The sequence below is a fragment of the Drosophila ficusphila genome, unplaced genomic scaffold (genome assembly GCF_018152265.1).
Source record: "Drosophila ficusphila isolate 14025-0441.05 unplaced genomic scaffold, ASM1815226v1 contig_197, whole genome shotgun sequence".
NCBI classification, from domain to species: domain Eukaryota; kingdom Metazoa; phylum Arthropoda; class Insecta; order Diptera; family Drosophilidae; genus Drosophila; species Drosophila ficusphila.
In genome coordinates this window covers 4,285,507-4,305,392 of record NW_025064091.1, presented here as the reverse complement: position 1 = coordinate 4,305,392, position 19,886 = coordinate 4,285,507, and the positions used below count along the sequence as shown (strand labels likewise).

General features: G+C 39.1%; 1 long non-coding RNA gene across 6 annotated transcripts in view; it reads right to left on the bottom strand.

The window, feature by feature from the left end:
- The window catches only part of LOC108097420, a 103,093-nt gene that overhangs the window by 41,201 nt on the left and 42,006 nt on the right, over positions 1-19,886 (bottom strand). Inside the window, exon 1 of one of the 6 annotated variants that reach the window (XR_001771777.1) lies at positions 18,732-18,748. The exons of the other annotated variants lie outside the window; for them this stretch is intronic. This is a non-coding gene — a long non-coding RNA (uncharacterized LOC108097420). Of the gene's footprint in view, positions 1-18,731; positions 18,749-19,886 lie in introns of those variants that run through there. 6 annotated transcript variants of the gene reach the window in all.

The following is a 19,886-nucleotide window of genomic DNA, read 5'->3' as shown; positions in this document are numbered from 1 at the left end:
AATCAATCGCCAGTGGCTATTGCTGTTGTTGGTTTTTCAGGTGGCCTTCGAGAGCTGCCAAACAGCTGAATGAACAAACAAGATATAGTATATATAGTATATACAAATAACGCAGAATATAAAGTGAAATCCGTTTATTGCAACTAATTGCATTCAATTGAACTTTTATGGGCTTCTCACCCCGGCTTTTTGTGTTAATAATAAATGAATGCATCGACATCGGCATCGACATCGGATGGGATAGCTATAGCTTACTTTACTTTGTGCTTTGTTGAGTTGCTCCGTTAAGTAAACTCGGCCCCGGGTTAAATCAACAATCGACTCTGGATGGCTCTTGGCTTCCCAACAAAGAGTGAAAATTCGCCCGGAGCTTGCAACATGGATGCCGTGCCACTGGTGCCGCATATTAAAGTGTTCTCGAGAGGAAGGTCAAGTGGTCTCTTGGTCGGTTGGTCGCTTGGTCGTTCGTTCGGTCATCAAAGCGATAGAAGAGTGCCGGTGGCAACGATCGCAGCAATTACAAAGCAGCAACCAGAGTATCCCAACAACCAGAGTTGCACCAACCAGGGTTGCAACACGATATATGCTTTAAGAATATGCACACACACTTATACTGTACGGCTAAATTGAGCACTTCATATTTGGTTTGGTCTTAATTCCCCCTTTGTATTCTGTAATTGAAAGCTAGGGTGTGTTTACCCTAAAGTGAGCATGGAAAAATACGCTTTTCTGAAGTCAATTTGAAATGGGCGACAACCCTTAAAAGAATTTTTGCTTCAGGGAAGATTGTAATTGATATTAAAAAGGATTTTATTAAGTATGTGAAGTTTAAAATGCATAAATTAGTTGAACTTAATTATATGAAGCATTCTCTACAGTAGAATAATTTTATCATGTAAATAATCATAGCAATTAAACGAAATTCTTTCATTTATGATACAGTGATATCATGTGGGAGTGATTAATTGTCAAATTATTATTCCGTTTGAAAAGAGGAATCACACATTGAACATTCTGAGTTTGCACCTTTGGCAGGAATCTCATTTCTATTTCCATCTGTCTGACTTACTTTATACCCCACAGCAATGGAATATGGAATATAATCCCCGACTCTGTGCAACCAAATGCTGCACATTTGGCATGCATTTTATGTATAATCAGGTAACCTCGTCAGCATCACCATCAGCATCACCAAGAGCGTCAATCCACAGGAGGAGTGGAATTATCAAAACCTGTCAACAGCTGCTAGTTACTTTCTCGACTAAGCGTTTGGAGTCATTAGGGTTGAAAAGGAGGAGGAGATCCCCATGGATGCTGCCACAATATGAGGACATTGACTAGATGGATATGCACCACGGATTCCAGATTCCAGATCCCAGATTTCAGATTTCAGATTTCAGATTCCAGCAGATTCTCCCCCCAAAACCCCAAACCCATCCTCACATTATATCTGCAATGAACATATAATGCAGGTCATATGCTCAGTGGGTTGCCTCAGCAAATTTCCATTCATCTTGCCACTTCAAATTAAATGCGCTTAATGTCTTTATGCGGTTGTTGCGTTGCCGCTGCAATCCGCTGCAATATGCTGCCTGTTGTACGAGTATATGTTGCATGCAGCATCGCAGCATCACAGCATCGCTGGCTGAAATTACATCAGGACATTGTGGATCCGGATAGAGATGTGTTTGCCTGTCTCCTCGCTGCATGTATGTAGGTATATATGCTATATAGATATAGGTATGTATATACGCAATTGCGAGAGTACATTGAAATTAAAATGGAAGGGAAGAACATCCTCTTTGCCTGGCATAATTTCTATGAATTTCGCTTGGCTCAGCGAAAGTAGCAACACTGGCGTAAATTATTTATTTTGGGCCAAGCGAGCGACAAATACGAGCCAGGCAACAAGTGCACTAAAAGAAATTTCGATATAATAAAATGTGATTTTTGTGCAAAATTAGTTTGGCTATGCAACACAAGTAATCAGTGTAATTGGAATTAATAAAAGTTATTTTGTGCCTGAAAGCAAACATTTTATAATCACAAATTATTATTATTAACAAATAAATCCTTGCTTTATATTTATACATTTTTTATATATTTTATTTGGGATTTGTGGGTGGGATTAAATATCTATTATAATTACAATAAATATGATATGATAAGTTATAAATAAATAATTTGTTTTGTGCCCAGAAACCCTATTAAAATATAAAAAATTAATTAATTTGGTAAATTAATTTATTTGGTGAAATGAATAAATATAACCCTTCTTTGAACACAAAATCCTTATTTATTTATATGAAAAAGTATCAATATTCCTGAGATCCCTTCTCCCCAAAGTAGAGCACCCGAAAACAACACACACGATGAAGTGTATTTCTCACACACACACACACACACACACACACTCGTATATCCTTTTCAAATTACTCACAAACAATGTACCTGCGAAATCAAATTGACATCAGGCCGTTTTTTTATTTGTGTAGCAGCAACGACGACGACGACGACGACGACGACAACATGAAAATGTAGAATGAAATGAAAATTGTTTCATTCTAATTAGAGCAGCAACATTTTGCGCTGAGACAGCAAACAGCAGTTGGGGGCTTTGGGCCACGACTGTCGACTGTCGACTAGAGATAGACGACAATTAGGCAACGGCTTCACGGGAAGGTGGATGGTGGATGTTGGATGTTGGATGGTGGCTCTTCAACGGGGGGTTCTTCAGGGGAAAGGGGCTTTTCCGAGGGGGCGTTTTCTTCAGAGGATGGAACCATAAGAAGGCAAGAAGATTGGGAGGGGGTGGTAGGCGTCAAATTAAATGAGTTGCCGCTGCCTGAGAGTATTGCTCAAAAAGTAAAAGTAAAAGTGTTAAAAAGCTGCTCACTTGAAGGTAAATCTCTGGCTCAAGTAAGCGAATGCTTATGTATTTGTATCTCAATCTGAATCTGTGTATCCAAATGAGTGTAGGTGTGTGTGAGTCTGTGTGTGTGTGTGTGTGTGTGTGTGTGATTATGACACTTGTGTGCCCATTTTCACTCACGCCCCATTTTCAAGCGAAAAGAACTTGGCTCTTTCAATGGATTCGACGGCTCACACAGTTTTTGAGAAGTTCTGCTTTGCATTTCGCTGTGTGTGTGTGTATGTGTGTGTAGGTGTAGGTGTAGGTGTGTGTGTGTGTGTGTGTGTGTGTTTGTTTGTTTGTTTGCCAACGTTGCGCTTTGTTTTCCAGTCCCCGACTTGAAATAGAGAGCATTTGAGACGTATTTAAAAAACAATTAGTGACGGAAAGGCAAAACGAGCTGGGGGGGGAGGGGGAAAAGCAGGGAAGGGGATTGTGTTTCCTCACTGGCATTGCTTAATTTCAAAATTCCTGAGCCGCCCATCAACACACCATCAAAATAAAATTAATTTTTAGCCAAGCAACCATAAAATGTATGAAAAACAATTATGTTCTTTTTCTCTTATTGCTCTTTTCTTGAGTTGTGGGGGGGGGAAATTTTCTCGTTTTCCCGGCCAACATGCGTTAATCCTGTAAATACCATAGTTGTTGCCTCAAATTATTTGATTTTCTCGGCCAAAGCTTGATTAAATTCACACTTGTCGTTGTTCCACTTGGATTCTAAATAATATGCTGGGGGGTTAAATAATTTTGTTTATTAATTACCATCGTTGATAAATCAATTGAAATTACTAGTTAATTGCCAATTTTGTTCGCTTGGATTTTAAATAATTTCGATAGAAAATTATAATTGTTTCCTTTTGTTGGTATGCAAAATAATTAAATTCCTTTTAGATGTTTTTTGTTTTAAATCGGTTGCCAAAAATGCCTTTGTGCTCAAATTTGTAATTGAGAAATCAGATTTCAGATTTCAGATATCAGATATCAGATTTTGAATTTCCGGAGTCCGTATTGCGATTGCATTAAAAATCCACTAGCCGGACGTTTACTTAATCAAGTGGCCAGAATGTTTTTGACAATCAAATTGATTTCCATCCCCTCAATCTGGGCCACTCGATTATCCCTCAAGGCTGTCACAAATTGTTTCCAAAGTTGATGGCGAGCGTTGTGCATATAAAATTGCAATTTTGAATGCAACTTTTGCTCAACAACAACGAAAGAGCAGCAGCGGCAGAAGCTTCAGTGGCATCAGCAGCTCCAGTGGCAATAGTAGTTGCAACTATAGACAGTTTTGGCCGCAGAGAGTGAGCCGAGTGAAATTGTACAAGTTTTTTCCCAACCCCCAGCAGCTTTTCTTCTTCAGTTCCCCAAAGCCCAGTTGCAATTCGAGTCGAATTCGAGCTCATCCCATATCCCATCCCCATCTCGATTCCATCTCTCCTCCGTTTTCAAAACTTAATTAAAAACTCTCCTCACTGCGTTGAAAATTTTTGCACAAAACTCGGGGAAAAAGTGTTCGCATAAAAATGCTAATAAATGCGTCGCGGTGCTTCCACTATTCCCCCTGCAGAAGGCAAAGAAAAAAAAAGCAACGTAAATATAAAAAAAAATCCACCTAAGAACTTTGCCACCAGAATGCATTTGCCACTTTTCCTGTTGCCATTTGCAAGGTACCATTTTCCACTTTCCAATTGCGATCCTTGGCCATGACAGTGTCACCGCGAAAAAGTGGGTAGAAATTCTGGGGTAGAATTGTGGGGTAGAAAAGGGGGTAAAGGGGGGTGGCAAAGGGGGGTAAAAGGGGGGAGAGGGAGGCCTTTTGTGGTTTTGGGTTTCTGGTTTTCGGGCCTGAAGCCTGAAGCCTGATGCCTCAACCTCAGTTTCAGCCTCAAAGTTCTCAAGGCTTCTTCGTTTTGGCTTGGTTCGATGCCTTGCAATTTGGGCGATTGTGCACGTAACATGAAATCAAGTAAAATACACGAATTACATTAGCCCTTTGCGTGCCATGCGCCATTTGTTGCAAACGTGACAGTTGCCGTTGTTGTTCTCATTGTTGTTGTTCATGTTCTCCTCATTGTTGTTATTGTTGTTGTTGTTGTTTAAGTGAGATGGAGTCGAAGGATCTCCGCAACGAACTCCTTTAGACAACACCCCATTCGCATTACCGGTCATATTTTACACACCCCATAGCCATAACCAAAAATGTAGAGCACTTCGTGATGCTAAAGATTCGATGGACAGACCACAAAAAAAAAGGATATTTAAATACTACGTGGAGTAAAAATTAATATAGAATTTGTGAGTTTTTGGGTCATTAATAAATAGAAACAAAAGAAAGCAGGTAAACCTTCCTTTGATTTGCGTGCCTAGTCTGTACTTCATTTAGATATAAATCAAACCAACACAAAAAAAAAAAAAAACGAAAGCCTTTTAAAAACAAAAACATTTTTATACCATTAAAAAGCTGATGTCAGAAGGTTTTGCGATTTGCGGGGGCGCAAAGAGGCTTAAAAGAGCATTAAAATAAATTGGCTGATCAGGAATATATAAGCGTCGTCATGCAAATATTTATGAAGCGCATTCGAACCGTTTTGCCAATGGAATAATGCCAATTTTCTCCATGTGTGTGTGCTGCATAATTCGTAAATATTTAACATGATAATTAGCAGTTAATAAAAGTATTATATGTACGATTATAACTAAAATTATGACCTGCGTGCCCAGTAAAAAGGGCCAAAGAAATAACTTTTCAAAACATAGCAGCGAATTAAAAATTCTTTTATATGATATACACAATGGAATGGCGATTATAGAAATGGTGGAATTTAAAGATTGCGTGGGCGGTTTGTATGTTTCTTCTGTTATTATTTTCAATTCAAAATTGGATAGCTACGCGGCGACGCCCTTCACTTCCCCCTTTTGTTGGCAATTGAAAAAAAAAAAAAAAGTGCTCGTACAATTCTTGGCTTAACAATTGCAGTTGAGGCAGACTTCGCCTCACATTTCCGCAGATCATTTGTCAGCGGCATTAAAATGTTTAAGTTCAGCGGCTCTAGCCGGTCATAAATTGTACTTTTGCATGCCACACAGTGGCGGATAATGTGCAGCGCAGAAAATATTAATTAAAAATACAACGCATGTTGCAATGGGGAGGGAAAAGCGGGGGGAAAAGTGGGGAAAGATGTGGCTGTTGTGGGTGGCAAATTAGTGCAGAAGTGTAAGCATTCAATGTGTGTATATATACCATATATATATATATATATATGGAGCAGCTTAGTTCACTTCTACGTTCGAGGTAATTTAAATGGTAATGGGGAGCGAAAAAAGGGGGGAAAAGGGGGAGGTTAAAGTTGCCAGACAATAAGTAACCCCAACTAGCTGCGCAAAACTCTCGAAATTAATGAATATACATTGTTAAATGTATTTAATTAAAGCACACGAAAGAAAGCAAAACGCAAAAGGCAAAAGCAAAAGCGAAATTGTGCGGGTGAAAGCCACTAAAAGCCGTTCCAAAAGTGCAGATGAAGTTTCAAAGTAACCACCACAACCTTTGTCTAAGCGTAATACCATAAAGTTGATAAATACGCATGCGAACTTTGGAAAGTAATTACGCCAACCGCCTGCCTTTTATTTTTGGCTGGGGGTGAAGTGCCTACCTCCACCTCCACTAGTATTTGCAACCCAATAACCCATTTTTTGGTGTTTCGGTTGGGGGGATCCATCATAAATATGACAGCTTAAAGCGATAAGATATTCCCCCCCGGAAAACGTTGCCAAGCTCAATAGGAGCTGAAATAATATGCTCCCAACGAGATAAGATAAAATGCGAAGCTTAGTATTTAAGTGCTATCTTGAAAGGTCAAATCGCACTGGTTGCATAAATCAAATAAAGTAAATAAAATTATTTAGCTCATTCAATTTCAGAAAATCTTTAAAGTGATTAAATATTATTTATCCAATTTAGAGCAATATTTCCTCCAGAAATTGAAATAATATGCTCACAACGAGATAAGAAAAATACAAAGCTCAGTATTTAAGTGGTATCTTGAAAGGTCAAATCCCATTGGTTGCATAAATCAAATAAAGTAAATAAAACTATTTAGCTCATTCAATTTCAGAAAATCTTTAAAGTGATTAAATATTATTTATCCAATTGAGAGCAATATTTCCTTCAGAAATTGAAATAATATGCTCCCAACGAGATAAGAAAAATACAAAGCTTAGTATTTAAGTGGTATCTTGAAAGGTCAAATCCCATTGGTTGCATAAATCAAATAAAATAAATAAAACTATTCAGCTCATTCAATTTTAACCATATGTTTTATGTATCAGAAAATCTTTAAAGTGATTAAATATTATTTATCCAATTTAGAGCAATATTTCCTCCAGAAATTGAAATAATATGCTCCCAACGAGATAAGATAAAATACAAAGCTCAGTATTTAAATGGTATCTTGAAAGGTCAAATCCCATTGGTTGCATAAATCAAATAAAGTAAATAAAACTATTTAGCTCATTCAATTTCAGAAAATCTTTAAAGTGATTAAATATTATTTATCCAATTTAGAGCAATATTTCCTCCAGAAATTGAAATAATATGCTCCCAACGAGATAAGACAAAATGCGAAGCTTAGTATTTAAGTGGTATCTTGAAAGGTCAAATCGCACTGGTTTAGCTCATTAAATTTTAACGAAATGTCATACCTTCTTTCTGCATCAGAAAATCTTTAAAGTGATTATATATTATATATGCAATTTAGAGCGATATTTCTTTCAGAATCACCCGCCCGTTTGTTGTTTTTTGTTTTATGTTGTTTTTTGCATTTCCACGAAATATGGGCTTTTGGCCACCAGAAACTCGTTCGTGTATCTTCACATAAGAGTTATTTATTATCATTACAATATTTCATCAATATGTCAACAAAGTTTTTGGCTCCCAGTGCTGCTGCTTATGCAACCGAGCTCGCATTCGTAGTTGTCGTTAGCATTTCATGGAGGAGAGCAATTGCCGCAAATAAATCAATGTTATTAAACGCTGTTAACGGATTCAGCTTATTTATACTGTTTGACTTTTTGCCCCCTCGACTTGGTGGCCAGTAAAACCTTTTAAAATTTAATATATTTGTTTGGCTTTGGATTGGATTGGTTTGCTTGTGGGTGGATAAACGGGGGTGTTAGTAATCGAGAGGTGGTGTTTGTATCTGCAGCATAAACAATGGAAACAATATTTATGCATTTCTATAGGTGAGTTGCCTCGATTTTCAATTCGCGTATCCTTTATTTATGTCGCAATTTTTTATTTAACTTTACAACTACATACAGGTGGGTAGGTAGGATTTATATATATACATACATATATGCGCTATGGTTTATGGGTTAATTTCTTTACAAGTCGACAGGTTGCCAGTTTTTAGAACTGTTCAATCATTGTTTCAAAAATCAATAGTTTACAGGTCGGCTCATAATGGCTTGTTAAATAGGTTGGAAATAATGTTGGCCAGTTTTCTATACATGAGCGAATATTCTCTTTTGTTTGATCCTGATTAAAAAAATGTTGAAATTAAGTAAGATTCGTCAGTTCTAAAGACTTTTAAATACATACTATATATTTGTATGTTTTTTTAATGTTTACTCATCAATAAAAATTACCAGTTAATTAAATATTTCGATTCAGTTCGTCTTTCTTACCTGCAATTAAAAGAGAAATAAGATGGTTAATAATTATGAATGGTCAGTAAAAGTGTAATGCATAATTATCAATGTTTATTATTCCCTTTATTGTTTTTTATGTTTCATTTGGTGTTTTCATTTAAAAAAAAATGATAATTGTTGCACAGTACAATTCAATAGTTAATGCCTCAATCAAACATAAGTTCGCGTGGCTGATTGTTTAATTTGCACTCGTTCCAAAGTCAAATGTAATTAGGCAATTAAATTTAAATAGCTTTAGTTTGCAAAACATAAACAAAAGGTTCATTTGCAACACGGAATGTAGTTTAAATCACAATTAGCTAAAGGTGTGCATAATGTTTTGTGTATTTGCATTCGCACAACATTAAGTGCTGCAAAAATTGTCGAAAATAAATATTAAATTGTTGGCTCAGATAAAGCTCTGCCTGCGAGAGTTATATATCTTTTTGCCACTAATTTTCGGCATGACCATGTTTTGGGTCACGAAACACGTGACCCATCTTTTGTCTCCACGCACCCAACAATCCGGAATCCGGAATCCACAATTCACAATTCACGGGGGGAAGGAGAAACACTCCCACAAAATGGGATTGGAGCCGTGACCCTCGAAGGGAATCGCCTGCCAAAAAAATATTTATACATTCGTGTGAACATGTGTGTGAGAGTGTGGGTGTGTGCTCGAGTGTGGGTGTGCATATGTGTGTATTTGTACGTGGCAAGAAGTTTCGAAGACGGGGCCAAAAGTATTCACACTACCAGCCATCGAGTGGCCATAAATAAGACACTAATGCAACTTAAATAAGACAATAATATGGCGAAATCTGCCGGGAACTGGCTTCAATGATATATATTCCGCATAAGTAGAGTGAAACAAAAAGAGAGAGAGAGAGAGAGAGGAGAAAAACAACAAAAAGTAGAAGAGAGGAACTGAATTCTAAGCCGAAGAAGCAATAATTTATTTAATTTGGGCTTAGTTCTTTACTCCCGAGTCACTTTCGTTTATTCCGAATTTCACCTTGGGCTTTTCCGTTACTGCTTCTGTTTTCCGCTTTCACCTCTGAATGTCCACTTCCTTGTGTATATTTATTCAGAGGATATTCACTTCACTCCACTTTCCACTTCCACTCCACTTTCCTTCCTCTCTGAATCTCGCATCAATTGCCAAATCCTTCTGTCGACAGTTGCTCCCTTTCCACCGCCCATTAGCCATTCCAGGTCCTCTTTTTTTTTCCTTGGCCCCGTATCATTTCTCTTTTTTTTCTCTGTGTTGGTTTTTTTTTTTTGTTCACTCAATCTGCCAATCTTCTACCAGCCTCCTGCGACGCATCCTGAAGATGTCTAGCAGGATGAAGAGCCCAAGAACCAAGGATGGATGGATAGCTTGCATACACTCCGCCTCTCCTTGCTTTCCTTTCGTTTTTGCTACCACACTTAAAACACCCAAACGACAATCCAAGTAAATCTGTTGTCTTAACACATAATAAATCAGCCACATTTTGAATGGCCATTTCGGCATCATGGGCATTGACTTTGACTTTGACAGTGGCCAAAAGTTGGACGGAGGGATGGAGGGAAAGCTTGTGGGCTGAGAGGGGTATTTCTTGAGGCTTGTTGGCACTTCCCCTTGCCAAAATTAAATATGCCGCACTTCAGCTGCCACTCAGACGATGCCTCAATCAATCAATCACAGCAAACAGCTGCCGCTCGAGCTGAGCTGATTCCTACTTAAGTTTTTGGCGGAGGGAGGGGAGGAGGCTCCTCCGTCCTTCTGCCCTTGGTTAATTAAATACGCTCATAAATTCAAAAGCCTTAGCTGCCTAGTTGAGGAATACGCCTCAGCCATTTCGGCTCCCCCGAAGAACCTCGTGTATTGTGTCATTGGAAGCCGCAGAAATGTCAGTGAAGTGTATTGTGTGCTACAGTTTTCTGTTTTTTTTTCTTTCTTTTCTTTTTTTTTTTTTTTTTTTCTTTTTTTTTTTTTTTTTTGGCGGTTCGAGTTTCAAGATTTTCACGACTGTTCGTCGTAGGGTTGCCTTCACTGTTTCCACGTTATGTTTTTTGTTTCTCTTGTTTTTGCTTCTTTGTGCGACAATGCAGATCTTAAGCCAGCTTTTTACCTTGGCCTTTTCCCCTCTCCTTTTTTTTCTTTTTTTTTTGGCCAGCCTATGAATGCAGCTTATTTCGATGTGAAAAGGGCTGTGAAAAGGTCTTAAGCTGAAAATCAAGTGTTCTGTTGTCGTTAATGTCGCTGCTGCTCAGACATTGCGCGGATTATTGATTGATTGAACGGCCTTGAGAGGCTGCCAAGGATTCCTTATTTCCCCCTACCCCCTTCTCCCCTCCCCCTTTTCCACCCCTTTTCACTGCTCAAGTGCTCAATATTGATCAAAATGGCGAACGAAGAAGTTTACAATTGCTCTTCACTCGGAGCGTTGAGTTTTAACTGGAGAGTCCTTGGATCAATTGCACGGTTAAAAAAATGCATATTGAAATTAAATTGTTTTCAACAGGTAATATAAAAGAATTTGTTTTCCTTGAATATTTGTTTTATATGTGCATTTATTATTCTAGCTTTTTTCCTACAAAAAAAAAACCTTTCAATTGCTGTATTTTCTATTTCAAAGTGAAATCATTTGTATTAATTTCTTTTTTTATATTTCATCAAGTTACGATAACATCAAAATGGATTTCATTGCCAGCTTTGTTTTTCTTTTCTTCGGACATATCAAAATTTATGTGTTATGGGGTCCGAAAACCATATGAAAAATCACACACATTTCTCTTGCTATGTGCCCCATATAAAAAACGTGTGGGGACTATTAATTTAACAATACAAGCTTACCGCTTCGCAGCTTCTAAACTGAAAGTAAAAAAGCAGGAAGCCAAATTGATTTTGATTGACTTTGCGCCGCGTGCTCTCCACTTGTCGCAAATATCAAATGTATCAAATGTGCGCCGAAATTGCTCTTTTATGGGATGATAACTTGAGCAACTACAACTACAAATAGGACTTCAACAACGGTTGCTAAACTTCTAAATTGAACTATCGACGACTAGACTTTTTGCAAGAAACGTTCCCTCAGCTCTTGCTTTCATGGAATTTCCACCTCCCCCCCCCCATTTTCTCAAACCATTTCATTCAATCTCAATCTCAATGCCAATCCCAAGCCATCACTTTTTTTGTTGGGCAAAAAATACCGCAATTTAATATTTTGCAACAACTCGGGAAAAGTTTTCGAGAAGTAGCAGCAGCCACAGCCGCAAATTCGTATTAATCCAACTGTGGGTAAAGGCGAAACACAGTGAATCCTAGAGAAGATTGACACTGAATGCCAAAGGGGGCGGGCCAAGTGGGAGGGGAAGTGGTGTGGTCAGAGTGCAAAGTGTCTCGCAAGTCCACTTGACACTAATAACAGATTTTGCGGTCGCTGGCAAAAGTTGAGTAACCACTACGGCAACTACAATTGCCTCGCATTTCTCTTCCCCTTTCCATCATTTCATCCTTCCATCCATCCAGCCTTTCATCCTTCCCTCCTTTCATCCATCGTCTTGTGTACAATTTCCGCTTGACATTTGGAATTTCATCAAGATCAAAAGATTATATGCCACGGAGCAATTGAGCTGAGTTCTTTGTTTGCAAAGGTAATGGTTTATCACTTTTTTTTAAGCAGGTAAAGTGGCTCTCTATGAATAAAAAACTTGTTAGTTTGTATAAAAAGATTAAAACAAACAATGAATAATTGCCAAAGGAATTTGTTCAGATAATGTTAAGCAAAAAAAAAAAAAAAAAAACATTTTAGAAAGTTATAAATAAATATTAAACAGAAAACTTCCCAGGAATTATAATAAAATAAACTTTTGTAAGACTGATAAGAATACATTTTCTCTAATAAAAATACTCAAAACACAGTGTTGCATTTAAATTGATCAAAAGTATCAAAACCCTACTCAAAACACAGCGTTGCATTTGAATTTATCGAGAATATTTCCCCCATTTAAATCTCTTTCCTCCAAGATAGCACCACTCGCACTTTTCCCCGAGTGTGGAAAACCACATTCGGTAATGATGTTTAAGGTCGCTCTTATGCACAGGTAATCTAGAAACTCACTCGGCTTCTTTATGCAAGCACGCGTTAATTAATTTATTATATAATCGGCAAGTTGCTCAGTAGTATGGCTTCAAGCCTGCGACTTTTGCGAAAAGCTGTTGCTGCTGCTGCTGCTGCTGCTGCTGCGGTGGGGATTTTCAAATAAAAATGAAAACTTTTGGGCCTACGGCAATGACGGGCCGGTCATAACTTCAGCTTTTACGGCGCAACAACCCGCAGCGTTGGCAGATAAAGGAGGAAGATATATATATATCTGTATATATATATTTGCAAAGGGGGGCGAACAAAAAAAAATAGCACCAGCAACCTTGAAAGTTTCAGAGGTTTCCAGAGCAACCGCCATATCTCGTTGATATCGCGCATCTGTTGGAGCAAATCTCGTTCCTCGCTGCTCGTCGCCATTCGGAAATGTCCAAAAACTGTTTTGCGGCCCATTGCGTGTTGCCCAGAAGCCTAGACAATGGCGTTCCCCCGAAAAGCTTTGCCCAGTGTGTCCCTCATATATGGGGTTGTCGGTTATTTTTCCAGAGAGACAGAGAGAGTGGAGGGAAAGTGCGGGAAAAGTATGGGAAAAGTATGGGGGGTAGTGGGTGAAAAGTGTATGCCGCCCCGAGCCCAAAAACTGCTAAATTATTTTTTTATTGCCGAGCAGAAGAGGGGAATGGGCTCCATTATGAAGGTGGCAGAAAGGAGTACACAGGAGCTGTGTCTCTGCGATGAAAGTAAGCGTTAAGTACGAACAAAGTGAAAAGTATTGCCCGTGCGTGCCCAAAGTTTTCACCCCCGAACAGCAGAACCCCCAACCCAGAACTCAGAACTGAGAACCCAGAACCCAGGAACCCGAACAGAACAGTAGAGCTCAACCCAATTCAACATTCAACCATCAGCCGCAGCGTCAAACAAAGCACTTGAAGTGAAAATTGCGCTGGCTTTTGTCTCTTTGTCTTTACGTAACTTTTTGCCTTTGCTGCAGTTGTTGCCCACTGCAGTTATAAAACAAGAATGAACGAACGAACCACCGAACCACCGAACGAACCACCGAACGAACGCCCCACTTGGTGGAGCTCCTCCATGGATGGACTACGGGGTATATGGAGTATATGGAGGCGCCGTTTTGGGTCACCCTTCTTCCGAGTGCCACCGGAAACTTGGAAATATTCAGCATGTAATTGGGTCACAAAATTGACGCGACTTGAGACGCGTCAAAAAATTTAATTGCAGATTTAAAAGGGAATTAACCCACGAACTTATGGAACTGTTATTATTTTGTATTTATATTTTGAAATTGGTTTAAATTCAAATATTGAAACTCAGTTTATTTGGAAATGTTGTATCACAAATGCCAAGAGGTATGCCACTTTGAAATCTCTATTAATTTGGTGACCACCTTACCCACTGGCAACATTTAAATAAAATTCATCGCATGAAAACTTGTGTTTTCTGCTATTCTGAACAATTTGTTCGGCTTTTTCCGCTAATTAAATATTTATCTTTGGCAGACACTGACATTCTATTTGAATCCGAAATCCCGGTTAAATTTAAATGCTGCATTTGTTTTCTATTTTCAACCGCTACAATAAAAGGTATTAAGTTGTGATTAGTGATTAGTGAGTTCCCAAAACTGTCCACCAGTTTCCGGTACAGTTTAAACACCAATTTGTAGAGATGAACAAATGTTCGTGTGGTGTTGGAGCGAGCGGTGGTGATCCCGAGTCATATAAACTCGTGCTAAACAAATGTGACGGCTCGCACCAAAAAAAAAAAAAACACCAAAAATTGAGAGGTCATAAATAACTTATTTCCAAATTGCAGACGTGGTGGCGAACACACAAACTCCAACTGGAAGCGAAACTCAAACTCAAACTCGAACCCACATCAGCTGTCACTCAAAAATGACTAACACGCATTCCCCTCCGGCCGGAAGTTTCGCCGAGAGTTTGGATAGGACACGCCAAAAAGCGGAGAAAAGCGGGGAAAAGCGGGAAAGAGAAGGAGCAAAAGCAGAAAGCAGAGACCAGAGACCAGAGGAAAGCAGTATAAATGAGGATAAAAGTTTTCCTTTTGATTGATTCGAGTCATTTGAGTGCTCCGGACACATTTCGTTTTCGTACCGAAGAGCATGGACCATCAAGCAGTCCTCTAATTAGTGTCTTAATATATATACATATATATATATATTATATATTATATATTTTCCAATTCGTCGATGGTACAATTTGTAACCCCCTGTTCAGCTCAGATTTTTTCAAGTCTCCAATGGATATATATGTACATATATACTTTCTATCGTGCTCCTTGGTTATTTCTCCAAGGGTTTGTCAATTTTCTGGGTGCAGCTGAGAATGTTGTTTGAATGGTCGAAAGTCGAATGCTTGGCCATCAATTGAAATGTGCGTAAATGAAAAATTCCTTTTACATAATGCCGCCCAGCAAACACGAAGATCCCTTGTACTCTTCACTCTATTCCTTTTCAATTTCGCATAATGAATTGGACAGAGGAATAGCCAAAACGAACTGCAAGTCCTTTTCCGAATTCCAAACTCCGTTTTCAGTTTTCCATAGGCCTGTAGTCCTGCAGTCCTGTAGTCCTGTTTTCCGTATTTCGTATCGAGTATTTCGTATTGTGTTGGAAAATGTGAGGCGAGGGGTGCTCGGTGGCACCAGAGGTGTGGATGGCCACAAAATCCATTAGAATTCGGGCCGAAACCCATACGAAAACTGATGAATTGCCATAAGCTGACAGTGAGTGGTCGGTCGGCAAATCAGTTATCAATAATGTAGGAATATGCAAAGAGATATGCCCAATAATGCCATTTGCTGGCTCATTTAATTACTGAGGCATCCCTGTAAATTGAATAAAAATAGAAAGAGGCTAGAAATGCCAAATGAATGGCAACTGGAATGCCAAGGAGTGGGTCTCAATGCAATTAAAATCGTAGTAATCATTTTAAAATGTTGTGTCTGCAAAATGGGGAAAATGTATAAAATATTCTCAAGCCGGAAACTATAACTTTTAACTGATGGCCAGTTGGAGAAATGTGTTTGCATCGCCGAAGTTCACACAACAACACTCGAATACTTTGCTTTTCAAACAGGATGTGCATATAAGAGGTTTTTTTTTTTTTTTTGAGGGCTTGTAAGGTGAATTTTGAATGCCGAATACGGAATACGGAATACGGAATACTGAATACTGACTACTGAATTCGAAAAAAGTTTCAAGCCCCATTGGAAAACCAGGCAAATGTGATAGCTAGAATCGAATATGGCGGACAAAAGGCAGCAAAAGGGCTGGGCAGAAAAAAAAAAAAATAAATAAACAATAATAGCAAAGTATGAAGAAGCGTCATGGAGATAAAAAAAAAAAAAAAAGTATGTACTGGAAAAAAAAAACTAAGCAAAGACGAGAGAAGAAAATCATAAAAACGATATGAAATTTATGCGCATATTTCATTTCTTTTTGTTGAACGGTTGCTTCCTGCATCATCCACCCACTCAATCCAAAGCAACCACCGCATTATTGTGGGGTGGTGCTGCTGATGGGTGGATGGTTGGGTGGGTGGTGCACAAAATCGGGCGGAATCGTTGGTTGGATGTCTTCCATCTGCCCCCTCAGCGATGGTCGTTACTTCTAGAGTTTTATTCGATATTTTCTTTACATTTCTTATGATTACTACGTTTTGTTTTCCTGCGGTTGCCATGACCATGCGATTTCTATTTCTATTGCAATGCGATTCCATTCTATTATTCCGTGCCACATTCCACCACTCTCTGCAGGCCACCTTTCTTTTGCTTTCTTTCTTTCTTTCTTTTTTTTTTTTGTTTGAGCGACCCGGTCAAGGTGTAATGTAATGTAATTTAATTCATGCTTTATACCCCTTTTTGGGGTGCAATGTATGCATGGAGAACATGGCTATATATTCATGATCGGGGAAACAGCTAAGTTGGATCTTCAACTAGCAATTTAAAAATGAATATTTTAAAGGTAGGAATCTACCTTTTTGGTAGGAAGTAAAAGCCTTCAGCTGGCAGCTCGGTGTAACCTTACCGCCACCCGTTCCTGGGATTCATTTTCAATGTGGATTCATCTCGAGCATGCATTAATATTGACATCTCCTACATGAAGCCAAGTGAAGCAGCTTCGCTCCCCTCAAATTTCCTGTCCAATTCGGACCTTCTTGCTGCTGCTGTTCCTTCTACTGTCGATATATTGATTTGGAGCATGGAGAGCATCCCCAGCGACATTTTCCCCATGCCCCATGCCACGTGCTACATGCTACATGCCCCATGCCCCATGCCCCATGCCCATTCGCATTCGCATTCAGTCCACCAGACTGACAAACTGGCTGGCAATCTTCGTAGTCTGCGCCTGTCGTAAAATGTTTGCCGTGATGCCGTCGCTATCTGTGCAACCGATATTGGATGCAGTCACGCCTCTCAAGCACACACAACCACTTCCCACTTCCCCCTTCCCCTTGCCCCACCCCCTCAAATACAACACAAAAATTGTGAAGTAACCACCCCCAATAACCGCCGCCCCCCGCAAATAACCATTTTAGAAGGAGACATTTCGACAAATTGCAGGCTTATCCATAAAAAATTATGGCAATATAGGCCATTTTCTTAAGCACAACTTAAGATAACATGTTCCCACTAAATTTCCACATTTAATCCTTTGATTTTAAAGACTCTGTTGGTGTTCCATTTCCCATGAAACAGATCATTCAATTTCCTTTTCGTTAAAAACAAAACAAAAACCCCTCCGTCATGTATTCAATTTGTTTGCATCCTCATTTTTACGCTCCAATTATATTTAGTTTGTTACAATGTTTTTCAAATAATATCAAGAGTCATGTTCAAAGAGCATCCATCGAATGGATGGACGGAGGAGGGTCACATGAATTGTATTTAATTCACTGGCAGAGACAAAAACATTTTCCCAGCCTGATCGTTTTGTCGGCTTGAACTCCGGGAATTGTAGTGTTGAATTCCCCCCCCCTGAAATTTCCACTGAATTTCCCAGCGAATGAAAACCGTTAATCGGAACGGAAAGCACATGGTATAGATTACATTTTGACCCCGTCGCACAACACAGTAATGTCTGATTGTTGCCACAAAACTAAGCACTCGCACATGATTGACGTAACCATATTTGGCGGCAAATGCCCCAATCCGAAATCCCCAATCCGAAATCCCCGATCCCCCCAATCCAAAATCGGCTGTGAAGTGGAGCAAACGGCGAACAGCGAACAGCAGAGGGCAAACATCTAACGACGGCGATAAACACGTGTTGTATTCGGTCCGTCATGTCGCTACAGCTTATGAAACCGAACCCGAATCGAAAACGAAATCACAGAGTTTGGGTTTCGATTTTGATTCCGATTTGAACTCGGTTCTGGATTCAGTGGGAGCGGGTTCCACCAAATCGTGCGACAATAAATCCAAAAACAAAGGCGGAAAAAACACACTCCATACACTTAACAAGTTTCGCCCAGTGAAAAGGGACAATTATAAACTACACTGAGAAAAGGGAGACAGCCACAAACTAATATGAAGACCAAATAGTATTTTTTAATTAAGAAACCTTCAAACTTTGTTTAAAGAAAAATCGACCCTCTGAGACAGTTTTGTTTTGTTTCCAAAGCAATTATCTCCAGTTCAAATAGCTTATTTTTGTTTTTTTGTCTGTTTATAAACTTATGGAAGTTTGAAACTTCGGGGCAGAAAATGAAATACAAACATGTAAACAGAAAAACACATTCCCAGCCCTCTAACAATTAAAAGCTTTTGTTTGATTAGCTTTAGGAAACAAAAAGGGGGAGGAATGTTTTTTATTTTTTTTTTCTTTAATAAACATTGGGAAAGTTGGTTTTGTTGGTTGAAGTGATAAACTGTAATTTTCATAAAAGAAAATATTCAAATTGATAGTGCTTCAAAAATGAACACTTAGTTGCCACATTTAATACGAAATCTTGACCGCTTAAAGAGTGAAATAATGATGGTTGAGGAGGGTATATTATTACCTCGGGGATTTGAGACTCTGGTTCTGGCTTTTACACGCTGGCAGTGGTGCAGTCCAGTGAGGCAAGCAACAGAAATAGACGGCGATTACAAGCCACCATTACGGCGCAATCATCCGTCGTCTCGACTTATAAAACAAATTGATAGCCGGTGGGGGCGCTCAATCAAATCCGAGTGCATGCAGCTGGTGCCGCTGAATCACATTCATTAGTCATTTCGATTATTAAAACACGTTTTCCCCCCCTCTCCCCCTCCCCCTCCCGATGATGCAGGTGAAGGTCAACGTTTCAACGTTTCAAGGGGTTTAGAGGGTGTCAGCCTGATTTTAGCTGAATTTAGCGAACCGTTCTTACCTGAAATAAGAAAAAAAAAAAAAAAAATATGTTTTAGAAGGCAAAAGGAAGGACAAAAAATGGGTGGCAAATGGGAGAAATGAGAATTGAGAGCCGAGAATTGAGAAATGAAATTGTGTCATAATGGAAGGGGGTTAATTGGAAATAATTTAATCCAAAAGCCGTTGCCTGCTCTCAATAAGTTTTGTAATTTCTTTTCGTTTTATAATTCACTTCTCTTCCTACTTTTTTTCCATTTTTTTTGTTTCCTTTATTGGATACTTGATCGAAAGACAAGCGTCCGAGCGGAGGCTATTGCATGTTCATATATGTAGGTCATCATCATCATCGTAATCCACATCATCACCATCATTATCATCATCGTTTTGATGAACGAATCAACGTAGTATGACTGGAGTCGAAAAGTTCAAGTGGAGTTCAGCCTGCTCTGCTGCTCGACTGCTCGTCAATTGTGCCACAACATATCGACGCCCATCACACGGAGCTTTTTGGGAGCCTCAACGAAACCGAAACGAAAAGCCGAAAGTCCTTCAACGGGTTAGCCTTTTGCCCTTCTCGCCCGCCCATTTTCCCAACATCGCCACGCCACTTTGATTGACTGGAAAAGTCGCGTACTGTGTTTTCCTACGAGTTCTAGTCGGTTTATCTGTGGGCAGTCTACTATATATACTATATATATATATATATATATGTGAGTGTTTGGTATAAAAGCCGGTTCGTGTTCTGACCTTTATCACAACTGTCAATTATGCAATAAAAAATCTGCTGAATTAATAAAGGAAAATACAAGTGGAAAAAGGAATA